General features: G+C 41.0%; 2 long non-coding RNA genes across 2 annotated transcripts; one reads left to right on the forward strand and one right to left on the reverse strand.

Annotated features, from left to right (window-relative positions):
* Nucleotides 1-1,766: 1,766 nt before the first annotated feature.
* LOC134205518 (uncharacterized) lies at nt 1,767-2,583 on the reverse strand. The gene is made up of 2 exons (XR_009978148.1): nt 2,472-2,583; nt 1,767-2,406 (listed from the first exon to the last, which is right to left on the reverse strand). It is a non-coding gene; the product is annotated as an uncharacterized LOC134205518 (long non-coding RNA).
* Nucleotides 2,584-5,783: 3,200 nt separating this feature from the next.
* Nucleotides 5,784-6,848, forward strand: LOC134208248 (uncharacterized). The gene is made up of 3 exons (XR_009978576.1): nt 5,784-5,901; nt 5,964-6,296; nt 6,363-6,848. It is a non-coding gene; the product is annotated as an uncharacterized LOC134208248 (long non-coding RNA).
* The last annotated feature ends 6,287 nt before the right edge of the window (nt 6,849-13,135 follow it).

Below are 13,135 nucleotides of genomic sequence, written 5' to 3' on the forward strand. Positions count from 1 at the left end.
GATTCGGGATAACATTGTTCAACTGAATGGGGAGAACTAAGACTCCTCCAACGGCGGAGGTCGTAAGACCTCCGCACGCCAGTTAAGTTATTTGTATGTTGTATTTTTCGAAAAAGTAATCCCCTCATTTTTCCCCCAGCTACAATTTACCATAGCTTGTTCCTGGTGAAGTCTCACCATCTAGCTGATCATGATAGCTACTGTCCCTGACAACAGAGGTCCGTATGGTTTTGGTGGAGGTGCATGATCGCATGGATTATCAGTCTGGTCAAGCATGTTCATTCAGCGGCAGTTTTTAATTTGAGTCTACGTTTAATCCTTTGAGGTGACCTACTTCAACACCCAAGAAGTTACAAACATCCTTCACTGCACAGTGGCACCTAGTTCAACGCAGAATAAGCCAATATGAGAGGGTCATCGATGCCATCCGGCATCCACGCAGGCCGCAAGGGCCTGCGTTTCAGGCAAGTCGTTTAAGTTTATGGTTAATAAGGTAAAAAAGCACCCTCTCATATTTTTCAGCGGCATGACCCTCAAAGTAACAGCATCACGGTCCTTCGTCCGATTCAACGAGAAATCTTGTCCCCATCAAATCCCGTTAAGAATTCCTTCAACAACTAGCTTAGTTCCCGGTGTTCCATTCGCAAACCATCACTCTTCGATGCCAACCGGCATCAGCGCAGGCCATGGGGGCCTGCGATTCAGGCAAGTCGTTTTTCCAATGATTATAAAGGTAAAAAGCACCTGCTCATCTTTTCAGTGACTTGGCCAGTATCGATATCGCATATCGCATCGAATAAGCTTCGTTGCATCACCGAGACCAGCAAAGGAACATTTGACAGTTAAATTTCGTCGTAGCGCCATCAGAAACCATACATCGAAGTGTTCCGGCCTAGAAACAACGATTTTGCTACCAGAAACAGCTTCCTTCTTCCATCAAGTGCACCCAAGACCTACAAAAAAGCATCTTTACAACACCTTATCTAAACCAAACAAAACCATCGCAAAACTTATTCGTAGTCAGCCGGCTTCAACTGTTATTATTGAATCAGCTGATCAGATACTACCTGAATGTGAATTACCGAAATTGGGTCAAACGCAGGAGCAGCAGATAAGGAAGAGATGAAAAGAAATGGATCAACGTTCAAGTTAGAGTGAGGATTCAAAACAAACCAAATAGGTAATCAGACATGTTTGTAGTAGTCATATAAAGAAGACAGAATAGGAGAACAGTTGAAATAATTATTTCAAGGTGGTCGGCTTATGGTGAAGCAAGATAGAGATAATTGATCGATGCAATGTTTTCCATGAGCATCCCTATTTTGAACATGTATAGAGAAGTAGAGAACAACTCTCGCATTATCCCTGTCCTTCATTCCATTATATAACTGGTTCAGTTTTCGATCGTTCCAACTAAGCTTATATGTAGATTGTAGAAAGGGAGAATGTAAACAAATGAGGCAGTAGAATAAATCCGTCGCGGAGTACACATCGTCAGTGTTTTCGTCCGGCAATAAAGTAGTTGAGTGTTCGCGTAATAAATTATTGGTTTTTGTTAACTATTAGTCCCGGGTTTCTTAAGTGTCCGAAAGTATACGCGACGGCGCGAACAGTTCTACTTGAACAAATTACCGAGTACCTCAATTATCCTAACGCCACTGCTTGCGTGTATAATCAATCTGGTTATCGAAAGGGATTTAGCACGACTACAGCTCTTACAAAGGTAGTCCATTATACATATAGTAATTTCGAAAATCACCGCTGCATTGTCTTGGTGCTCGTCGATTTTTCAAGCGTTTATTTTCTGTAAGTCAGGAACAGTTGTTCCGGATGAGAACATCTTTTTCAGTGGTTCAAGGATTCCACTAAGTTACAGTGTAACAAACCTTGGCTTGCAACTCGACTGCAAATTAAGTTGGGCACAGCAGGTGAATGACGTGGTGAAGAAGATGTATAACACTCTGAGGACATTCAGGCGATTTGTCTCTGTGCTCTCGATACAAACAAAACGAAAGCTAGTGCAAGCCGTAATAGTGCCATTCTTCACCTGCTGCTATGTAATGTATACTACCCGGGTCTGTCTGCTGCGCTTAAAGAGCACCTCCATCGTCAGCTATCCGTTTCATCCACCGCCTTCGTCATCGAGACACGACTGCAGCATAACGGAAAGAAATTCTTGGGCACGATCTACCGCACAACTATACCGATTCCGGATTTGTGGCTTTATGAAAAATCCTATCGACGGAACACTACCCGGATACGATCGCAGCTGGAAAGCACAAGAGGTTTCAACATCTCTAGTACATCTATAGCAGGAAAAGTGTGCTAGTGTATGGACCATCGTGTTGGAATATGCTGCCAATGGAAGTGAAGCGGGAATGTCGGACATACGCCGTGAGGAGATGGCTGTAAATCAAGTGCTCCAGATATATACAATTTATTTTTCTATCTTATTGTTTTGTTAATTCTACCTGTAAATTTCCAACACTTTTTCCTTGACCTGATGCATAGTGTAAATAAACAGATCAATAAAATTAAAAACGCAAACCAAAATAATTTAATTATTGAAAACGGAAAAGAAAAACAAAACTTGACACAGGTCGAGAAAAACAAAAACAAATTCATTTGTCAGTTATGCACGGTGAAAAAGATATGCTCAAAAGTTGACAGATTATAGCGTGTGACTTAGTGTCTTTTCAACTGTATACCTAGAACTCTACACACCGATGGAGACTTCAAGCGCAACACGAAAAAAATCCTAGTGTCATGTCCCGGTTATTAGTTCCTGCTTATAGTACGTTCAGATTATGAGCTATATCACTTGATATGGCGAATCTTGACATGAGATGCCATATGCATTATTTCCAGTGAAAACTAGATGTACAAACACTGATGTCAAGATGCTCTATATCAAGTGATATAGCTCATAATCTGAACGTACTATGTCTGTCTCAATTGGATAATTAAACTGGAATTAAACTTAAAAGTGACATTTCAATAATTATCAAATAACCCTGCTCGCAGAGCAAGATTATTTTTGACAGATATCGAATCATTTTGCATCGATGTCTTATTGGAATTCCTGGGTAGCATCAGCCATTCTTATGACCGGGTTATTTACTTATTTTCGAACTGTCACTTTTAAGTTTAATTCTCCAAATGAGACAGACCCTTAGAGCATCATTACTTGACACTTTACCGGTCGCTACTAAACGCGCTGCTAAAATACGGAAACGAGTATAACGAAACTAAATAAAATTAAAGCGCTGCGCTGATGATAAAAATGCTCGCGACCGATAATGATGCTCTGAGCAAGATTGCCGGTGGTGAGTTTAATATTGTCAGATTTTCTGCGCGGCGGTTGTATTATCAATTCAGTGCAAATCCGAATTATAGACGAATCCAAGTAAAAATAAGAAGAAGACACACGACGGTGGTTAACTTTGACAGATCCTACAACTCAGCATAGGGAGATCATTTTAAAATGCTTATAATAAATTCTAGACAAATTGTAATTAAAATCTGATTGATGTACGGTACGGAAAAAGTTCCGAATTACATATCTGGAAGCTTATCTCAATTTTTTGATTTTTTTCCAAAAATGTATCTATCATACAGTTCGGAACTTTTTCCGTATCATACATCAATCAGATTTTAATTACATTTTGTCTAGAATTTATTATAAGCATTTTAAAATGATCTCCCTATGCTAAGCTGTAGGATCTGTCAAAGTTAGCACCGTCGTGTGTCTTCTTCTTATTTTTACTTGGATTCGTCTATAGCTGCTAGTAACTAAGACGATGCCCACCGATGTGTATCCAAATGAGTGTCTAGTATAGGAACGAAATGCGTTCATATTTTATTTATGCACTTGTTATCGCACCGGTTGTTTCTATCAAGGTTGTTGAAGTGCAATCATGCTTCGCACCGGTGGTGAATATCCGGTTGCTATTGAGGCAAACACGGAAATAAATAAAATCAGGAAAAAAAATATTATTTGTTTTCAAATCTTTCAGAACGCGCTCCAACTTTTGTAATATAAGTATGTGCGTAATGCATTTTGTGATCATCAGACACACATCTGCTATGTGGCGCTAGCTAACATATATGCAATAATTTAGTGAGGTGGATATCTCGAGATCTATATAAGACTTAGAAAGATTTTGTCTTCTAGTTATTCGGGTAGCCATAACATTTATGATGGAAAATAGTTTAGTTTGGAATTCATACGCAAAGCGGCGCTAGTGTATAAGAAATAACCTGTTAGGTTAAATATTTCTAAATCCGTTAGAGTTAGAAAGTGGCCATCTTCTACAAAGTTATCCGAATTATTTGTTAGGTTGGTTATTATGTAAGATTTATAAGGGGAGTCAAAACCAGAAGTTTAGTTTGAAACCGCAAATCTCGTTGGCGCTCGAGTTGAGTCGAATCGAGTCAAGTACGAGACACTGAAGATGGCTTTACTGTAGAGGTCGAAATAAGTATCTGTCAAAGGTACAACCAAGTGGTGGAATTAAATGGAATTGTACGAACTCGTCTTATGACAAGTAACTTTGTAGAATACGGCAATATTCTGAAAATTCCAGATTTTGAGATAATTAATCTATCAGTTTATTTCTTATACACTAGCGCCTCTAAGCGATTGTGTTTAAAACTAAACTTGCTTGCATCATGACGGATTTGATCACCCGAACACCTTTGTAGAATACGGCAATTTTCTAAAAAAATCAGTTTTCGAAATATTTAACCTAGCAGGTTATTTCTTATACACTAGCTCCACCAAGCGGTTATATTTTAATCTAAACCTGCGTTGGTCATAATGGTTTTGACCACCCGAACAACTTTGTAGAAGGCGGCAATATTCTAAAAATTCCATATTTTGAGATACCTCACCCATCAGGTTATTTTCAATACACTAGCGCCGCCAAGCGGTTGAATTATTAACTAAACTTGCTTTCGTCATGATGGTTTTAATCATCCGAACAACTTTGTAGAAAACGGCAATATTCTTAAGATTTCAACTATCGAAATATCTAACCTTTTAGGTTATTTCCAATTCCCTAGCGCCGCCAAGCGGTTGTATTTCAAATTAAACTTGTTTTCGTCATGATGGTTTTGACCACCCGAACAACTTTGTAGAAGACGCCAATATTCTAAAAAATCCAGATTTCGAGATATCTAACCTATCAGGTTATTTCATATGCACTAGCGCCGCCAATCAGTTGAAATCCAAACTAAACTGACGTCCATCACAATGGTTTTGATGATGAATAACCGAAAAAAAAATCAGAAGCCGGCACATTTTTTATTTATGCGTTACTCTATATTTCCGTGTGATGGTTTGGCAACGGTTGGAGCGGGTCGCCAAATTTGCCAACTCGCTATTCACCGAAGGTTGCGTTTACATTTCCCAAACCCGTTTACCAACGACCGGTGCGAGTTCGCGTCATGATAGAGGTTGCTATTTTGGCTTTATTTACGCACTGGTGGGGATCGTCTAAAATATCTTTTAATACCAACCCATCACGTTTTTCATAGTTTTCAATCTGACTACCAGATGTCGAAGCGATCGCTGAGTTTCAAATAAATTTGCCTACACGCTTAGTTTAGTTCACCCATAAATACGTAACCTGTTCACTCAAATATGGGTAAATGAAACATTACTGATATTATCAGTAAAATTTACTAATAAAATCTGTAAATTTCACTCATATTATTGGTAAGTCTGCCTTTACTCATATTTGGGTCATCTAGGTAACCCATTTTTGGATGAAAAAAAAATCTTGTCAACAGCTTCACAACAAACATGGAGATTCGAAAAATTCTTCTGCTATTTTCATCGTCGCCGTTAAATTATTCCTAAATTGTGCATTCCCAAGGCGTAGCATGGTTGCAAACAATGTAAGTGTTACAGATATATTTAACAGCCCAAAAAGATTTAATGTTTATTTTTGTTTTTGCAGAATTTCGATTTCGCATTTGCTTGGAGAATCGGTGGCAGTCACCAGTTCGATTAGTTACGATGCAGGCAATGAACGTGTGCTTTCTGGGGCAGTTTAATCATCTTCATGATCAAGCGTAGCTGAAACTTTATAAATCATTCCTTACGAATACGCTTGTGGAAATTAAAGAACAACAATTCCATGTCGGAAATTGCCGCTCAGCTACAGCCCGAAAGATGGTCAAGAATGTTATGCTCGTCGGTACGTTGGTGGAATTTCGTCCGGAACGTTCGGGACTGAAAACGATTCCTCAACTACAAAGGGGCTCGGGAGGCGGCATTAGCGCTTTATAATGTAAGTTCCGAGAAGTCCAGAACTTGTGGAAAATTTATAACAATTGACTCTCTTATCTAATCGCAGGTTTATATAACAAACTGCCATATGATCTCAGCGATATCCGCACCAATGTGCTGGATTTTGTTGGATTTATCCGAGTCCAGATTACCGAGTGTCTCCAATCAGCTAGACCAGGAGAAGGACGGCTGCAGTTTGCGAGGCCAAATCAAACAAACAATCAATACTATTTGGCACCAGAAACTCCAATTCACTCGTGATATTCTGGTTTGTGATCTTCCGGGAATTGGTTCCAACATAGTGATGCGGAGTATTCCATGTGCTTCCGGAGAGGATCCACAGAAGCCTATAATTCTAGCTCGGTGAACTTTTACGCTGATTCGCATTGATCTGAAGAATGATGCATTGCTCTGAAGAAGTAATGATCATAAATAACAGAAGTCAAATTGTATTAAGCTTTTATATTATAATAAATGATTGTCTACTGTTTTTAAGAATATATTCATATATGGTTTCATAAATAATAATTTCAGAATTTTCGGAAATACTGCTGCAACGCTCACTAAAAAAGCTTGAATATTTACCTAAATATAGGTAAAATTCACCTAGGAATTTTTGTTCTATAAATCACCCAAATATAGGTAAATTATGGTTTACTCATAAATCGGTAAACGGCAATTCACCCATAAATACGTATGTGCACTTTTTGGTGATTATGAGTACTCTTCACCCATATTTGGGTGAACTGAACTAAGCGTGTATTGAGGTCTCCACACTGAACCAACTTTCTCAATCAATGTTATGTGGTAGTCATATAATACTGCACTATTGGAATTTCCTATAAAAATTATGGTTGAATGAAAACGTGTAAGCAAAGTTATATGCAATGCATGTAATATGTTTGTACAACGGTCATGTTATTGTTATATGCAAAAATGGTCAGTTTTACAAACAATATAGTGTATACACGCACGTACGGATTATGTGCATAGACCACCCGAATAAAAAATATTATAGAAAAACAATACAATGTATTGTAACATCACTATAAAACACAATAAATTTACAATAAATTTAAATGTAGATGAAATAATAGAAATACATTAGAATGTATTGTAATGAACCATTCATTAAATTGTAATTTAAGTTTTCGCATTAGAACGTACGGGTTGTTAAGTATCGTAACTATACAAAATTTGAGATTTTTTCATACACTATTTTTTGTCAAACAATAGAGTGTATCGTAAATATATTGTTGAAATATGCGAAGAAAACCATTCAAATTACATTAGGTTGAATTGTATTTTTATAGTAAAACAATACGATATTGGATTTTTTAATTATGACTGCTTTACCGGTCAAAAAGTAAGTTTTGAAAAAAAATAATGCATATTTGCGGTAATAGGATAAATATTGTTATATTGCTAATATGCAATTTGAATAAAATTTTCAGAAGCTGTCAACGATTAAAATTTATGCACTAACAAATTCTAAAAACAATTAGAAGTATTGTTACATTTGAGAACAATGTTGATGTTTTATATCCATGGTGTTGATACAATATGGACAACTATCGAGAAACAATATATCCTATTGTATACCGTAGAGCATATGGTAATTCAATTGTTTACACTGTTGAGCCTATGGTACACTTTTATCCGGGCATACAATATATTTTCAATTCTCTACTAGATGCATATGCAAAGCAAATAAGCCTTATTTGTTCTGCATATAATTAAGGATGTGCAAGATCCATGAGTTTTATATGCATCCTACATATTTCTGATATTTGGGGGCAGCAGGGACTATGTCCAAGGGCTTGACGATCCCTCCCCAGGCCATCTGCGAGTTGTGGCGCCTGCCTAGGATGTGGTGGGGTTTGACAGTGGGCCCTGTTAAACCTCTATAAAAAGCTGCATGTATCCGTAAGTAGGCTCCGCCAAAGCGACCGTGTGCCGCTCAAAGCGCACAAGCCCAAGTCCTGGTGTTAGGTGGGACGCTAAACAGCCCTGACACGACGACCCTCCGACGAGACAGGAGGTTTGCGCCGCCTTTAAAAACAACTATTACGAACGACATAGAAGATAATACGACTCGATACAATCGGCAACGACCTAGGCGACGAATAAAGGATCACGATTGGAAGCTTGGAACATGGAACTGCAAGTCGCTAGGCTTCGCAGGTTGCGATAGGATAATCTACGATGAATTACATCCCCGCAACTTCGACGTCGTGGCGCTGCAGGAAATCTGCTGGACAGGACAGAAAGTGTGGAAAAGCGGGCATCGAGCGGCTACCTTCTACCAAAGCTGTGGCACCACCAACGAGCTGGGAACCGGCTTCATAGTGCTGGGAAAGATGCGCCAACGCGTGATTGGGTGGCAGCCAATCAACGCAAGGATGTGCAAGCTGAGGATAAAAGGCCGTTTCTTCAACTATAGCATCATCAACGTGCACTGCCCACACGAAGGGAGATCCGACGACGAGAAAGAAGCGTTCTATGCGCAGCTGGAGCAGACATACGATGGATGCCCACTGCGGGACGTCAAAATCGTCATCGGTGACATGAACGCTCAGGTAGGAAGGGAGGAAATGTATAGACCGGTCATCGGACCGGATAGTCTGCATACCGTATCGAACGACAACGGCCAACGATGCATAAACTTTGCAGCCTCCCGCGGAATGGTAGTCCGAAGCACTTTCTTCCCCCGTAAGAATATCCACAAGGCCACATGGAAATCACCTAATCAAGTAACGGAAAACCAAATCGACCACGTTCTAATCGACGGTAAATTCTTCTCCGACATCACGAACGTACGCACTTACCGCAGTACGAATATTGAATCCGACCACTACCTCGTCGCAGTATGTCTGCGCTCAAAACTCTCGACGGTGATCAACACGCGTCGGAGTCGTCCGCCGCGGCTTAACATTGGGCGGCTACAAGACGGTAGACTAGCCCGAGACTACGCGCAGCAGCTGGAAGTGGCACTCCCAACGGAAGAGCAGCTAGGCGCAGCATCTCTTGAAGATGGCTGGAGAGATATTCGATCCGCCATTGGAAGCACCGCAACCGCTGCACTAGGCACGGTGGCTCCGGATCAGAGAAACGACTGGTATGACGGCGAATGTGAGCAGTTAGTTGAGGAGAAGAATGCAGCATGGGCGAGATTGCTGCAACACCGCACGAGGGCGAACGAGGCACGATACAAACGGGCGCGGAACAGACAAAACTCAATTTTCCGGAGGAGCGCCAGCAGGAAGATCGAGACCGTGAAGAGACGGAGGAACTGTACCGCGCTAATAACGCACGAAAGTTCTATGAGAAGTTTAACCGTTCACGTAAGGGCCACGTGCCACGGCCCGATATGTGTAAGGACATAAACGGATTCTTACGAACGAGCGTGAGGTGATCCAAAGGTGGCGGCAGCACTACGAAGAGCACCTGAATGGCGATATGGCAGACAACGGTGGTGGTATGGTAATGAACCTAGGAGCACGCGCGCAGGACATGCGACTTCCGGCTCCGAATCTCCAGGAAATCCAGGAGGAGATCGGCCGGCTGAAAAACAACAAAGCCCCTGGAGTTGACCAACTACCAGGAGAGCTGTTTAAACACGGTGGTGAAGCACTGGCTAGAGCGCTGCACTGGGTGATTACCAAGGTTTGGGAGGATGAGGTTCTGCCGCAGGAGTGGATGGAAGGTGTCGTGTGTCCCATCTACACAAAGGGCGATAAGCTGGATTGTAGCAACTGCCGCGCAATCACATTGCTGAACGCCGCCTACAAGGTACTCTCCCAAATTTTATGCCGTCGACTAACACCAATTGCAAGAGAGTTCGTGGGGCAGTACCAGGCGGGATTTATGGGTGAACGCTCTACCACAGACCAGGTGTTCGCCATACGTCAGGTATTGCAGAAATGCCGCGAATACAACGTGCCCACACATCATCTATTTATCGACTTCAAAGCCGCATATGATACAATCGATCGGGACCAGCTATGGCAGCTAATGCACGAAAACGGATTTCCGGATAAACTGATACGGTTGATCAAGGCGACGATGGATCGGGTGATGTGCGTAGTTCGAGTTTCAGGGGCATTCTCGAGTCCCTTCGAAACCCGTAGAGGGTTACGGCAAGGTGATGGTCTTTCGTGTCTGCTATTCAACATCGCTTTGGAGGGAGTAATACGAAGGGCAGGGATTGACACGAGTGGTACGATTTTCACGAAGTCCATCCAGTTATTTGGTTTCGCCGACGACATTGATATCATTGCACGTAACTTTGAGAGGATGGAGGAAGCCTACATCAGACTGAAAAGCGAAGCTAAACGGATTGGACTAGTCATCAACACGTCGAAGACGAAGTACATGATAGGAAGAGGCTCAAGAGAGGTCAATGTGAGCCACCCACCACGAGTTTGTATCGGTGGTGACGAAATCGAGGTGGTTGAAGAATTCGTGTACTTGGGCTCACTGGTGACCGCCGATAACGATACCAGCAGAGAAATTCGGAGACGCATAGTGGCTGGAAATCGTACGTACTTTGGACTCCGCAAGACGCTCCGATCGAATAGAGTTCGCCGCCGTACCAAACTGACTATCTACAAAACGCTTATAAGACCGGTAGTTCTCTACGGACACGAGACCTGGACGATGCTCGTGGAGGACCAACGCGCACTGGGAGTTTTCGAAAGGAAAGTGTTGCGTACCATCTATGGTGGGTTGCAGATGGCGGACGGTACGTGGAGGAGGCGAATGAACCACGAGTTGCATCAGCTGTTGGGAGAACCATCCATCGTTCACACCGCGAAAATCGGAAGACTGCGGTGGGCCGGGCACGTAGCCAGAATGTCGGACAGTAATCCGGTGAAAATGGTTCTCGACAACGATCCGACGGGAACAAGAAGGCGAGGTGCACAGCGGGCAAGGTGGATCGATCAGGTGGAGGACGACTTGCGGACCCTCCGCAGACTGCGTGGTTGGCGAAGTGCAGCCATGAACCGAGCTGAATGGAGAAGTCTTTTATGTGCAGTACAGGCCACTCCGGCCTTAGTCTGATGATAAATAAATAAATATTTCTGATATTTGCGTAAGAATAATTTCGTGGTGTCTCGTACTAATCATTGTATTGAGGTACACGGGCTATGTTTTGTATATATGTATAAAAAATCGTTTTATTGATCAGAAATATAAACTTTTTTGTTATTTGTAGTGAACATGTGGTACATTAATAAAGCCATTTTTAATTCTAAAAAAATAATTTGTGCCGCCGATTATTCTGGCGCTCTACCATACGATTTCGTTCCGTTTTTTCTTCATTTTCACGGTGTATCCTCCGATCAGGGGATTTTTGTGAGAAGGTACCGAGAGATATTTATACTGAAGCTAGAAGCACGCTGGAAAATAAATAAAATTATGAATATAAGCCGGACATTTATAAAATTAAGCTCAATTACATTTTTCGGTAAAACGGCGTCGTTAACTATGGCGTCGTACCAGCATGTTCCAGAAAAGTTTGATCATCCATAACCAACAGATTTTCAGCGTCGATGGCATCGATTTTCTGTAATGCCAAACAATATTGTCATTATACTTCACTTCATGTTTCACTCAACGCAAAATTCAAATTGAACTTACCACTGAATTTGACAAAAAATGAGCGTAACTCGAGAAACATTGTTTCTTTCTTATCCGCCAGTCAAGAAACACTATACATATAGCATCATTATTAGCTGGCAAGGCGTTCAGGGTTATGCGTGTCGGTTGATGTTACGTGTTTAGCATATACATCAAACATGTGAAGAGCACATACGTTTAACATGAACTGTTGTCATTACCATTCATGTTAGGATTAATAAATCTGATTTGTTTTGCAAGTGATATATATGTATGGGAATGAATATAATGCTGATGTGTTCAGAAACATGTTGAACTTATGGGTTATTTCTGATGGAAAATCTTTGTAGATTTATTTGAGCGCAAGCAGATTTTACCACACAGCAAAAAAAGTTGTTGAATATTACATCGAAATCGCTGCAACCCGGTGAATCCGTCAGATGTTGAATATTACACTGCGCGACGTACTCAAGAGCTTGCTGTGTAATAAACAAGAGCGATGTAATTTCTTTCGATGTAATAAATAAGATGATGTAATCGAAAGGGATGTAAATTAATGTGATTTTCTGGGATTTCAAAATAAATCCTTCTGGGTTCCTGAAAGGATTCCTTCTTGGATTTCGAAGCGAATCTTTTTGGTTTCGGGAGCGAATTCTTCAGGTGTTTGGAAGCGTGTTCTCTGGGATTCAGAAATTAATCCTTCTGGGATTCTGAAACAAATCCTTCTGGGATTCTGAAACAAATCCTTCTGTGATTCTGTAGCGAATCCTTCTGAGTTTCTGAAGGGATCCCTCCTGGGATTAAGATACAAATTCGTCTGAGATTCAGAGGCTAATCTTTATTGGATTTGGAAACAATTGCGTCTGGGTTTTCAAAGTGAATCTTCTGAGATTCCAAAGCGAATCCTTTTAGGATTCGGAAAGGAAAGGATTCGGATTTCGAAAAGAATCTTTTTGGAATTACAAAACGAAATCCTGTTTAGTGAATTGAAAATCCTTTTCGGATTCCAAAGAGATTTCGTTTGGGATTCCGGAGGGAATCCTTCTTATATTCAGAAGAAAGTAGTTACGGGACTCCGAAGGTAATTCTTTTGAGATTCTTAAAATAATTCGTCTGCTAGGCTTCTTTTTGGAAAAGCTAAAGGAATCCTTTTGAAATTCCGCAGATAATCTGAAGAGATTTTTTCTACGATTCGTAAGCGAAAGACTCCGAAGAAAA

Source organism: Armigeres subalbatus, chromosome 1, assembly GCF_024139115.2.
Source record: "Armigeres subalbatus isolate Guangzhou_Male chromosome 1, GZ_Asu_2, whole genome shotgun sequence".
NCBI lineage: Eukaryota > Metazoa > Arthropoda > Insecta > Diptera > Culicidae > Armigeres > Armigeres subalbatus.